The following is a 1,024-nucleotide window of genomic DNA, read 5'->3' on the forward strand; positions in this document are numbered from 1 at the left end:
GTTTTGGGCGAAGTTCTGACGCATTTCGTCACGACTGCATGTGACTTTTTCAAACACACCCTGAGTGAAGGTATGAACATCAGACAGAGTTTCAATTTTTCTCTGAAACCATACCGACAAGGCAGAAATATGAACGAAGGCCTAGGTCCAGGCTTTGCTGTAGGAAGATAGAAATAAGGAGATCTAGTCTCCAGTGGCATACCAATCCCCCTCTCCTGGCGTTAATATTAAATTCAGTAGAAAATATAAATATTTTAAATAAATAAATATGTTTTGAGACTTGGTTAGGGTCTCTAGCATAAACGGATGGATAAGAAATTAAAACATTGCGCTGTGAAATAATTAAATATTGAAAAATGTAAAATAAGAATAAAGAATAAATGGCTGTGAATGTATCAGAAATGAGGTCGGAAGACTCTATAAGTATAATATAAAATCACATTTATTTCACACTAGACAATACAAAAACTAAAATTTTAAATAAATAAAAAGAAATATAAAAACAAGAGAGTATTTTTACTGCATCAAACACATGCTAAATAATATATCTTTCCAGATAGGAACTATCCCTGGTAAATGTACCAATAAATAGTTTTGATATTGAAACAATTCTCTGAATGAGTATGCAGTGCTTAATAAATAGATTGCTGGATGTCCTTTGTAGACAAAGTGCAACAAATGTTGCAAATGCTCTTGCACGATCCACACAAGCTGTTAATGAATTTATACGCGGACGTCCCGGCTATAATGACAGTTCAATGTTGCAAATGCTCTTGCACGATCCACACAAGCTGTTAATGAATTTATACGCCGGCGTCCCGGCTATAATGACAGTTCAATGTTACAACTGAAAGTGGTGTCGTATAGTTACCACCGATTCCTCCCGCTGAGAGGATGCATCTGTCCCTCCTCTCCCGGTGGTGAGGCTGTCACCGCCCCGGGCAGTGTGTGCCGAATGTCCGTATGCAGAGGCGTAACTAGGGTTTTCGGAGCCCAGGGCAAGATGGAAAATGGCGCCCCCCCA

Source organism: Pseudophryne corroboree, chromosome 5 (genome assembly GCF_028390025.1).
Source record: "Pseudophryne corroboree isolate aPseCor3 chromosome 5, aPseCor3.hap2, whole genome shotgun sequence".
In the NCBI taxonomy this organism is placed as follows: Eukaryota; Metazoa; Chordata; class Amphibia; order Anura; family Myobatrachidae; genus Pseudophryne; species Pseudophryne corroboree.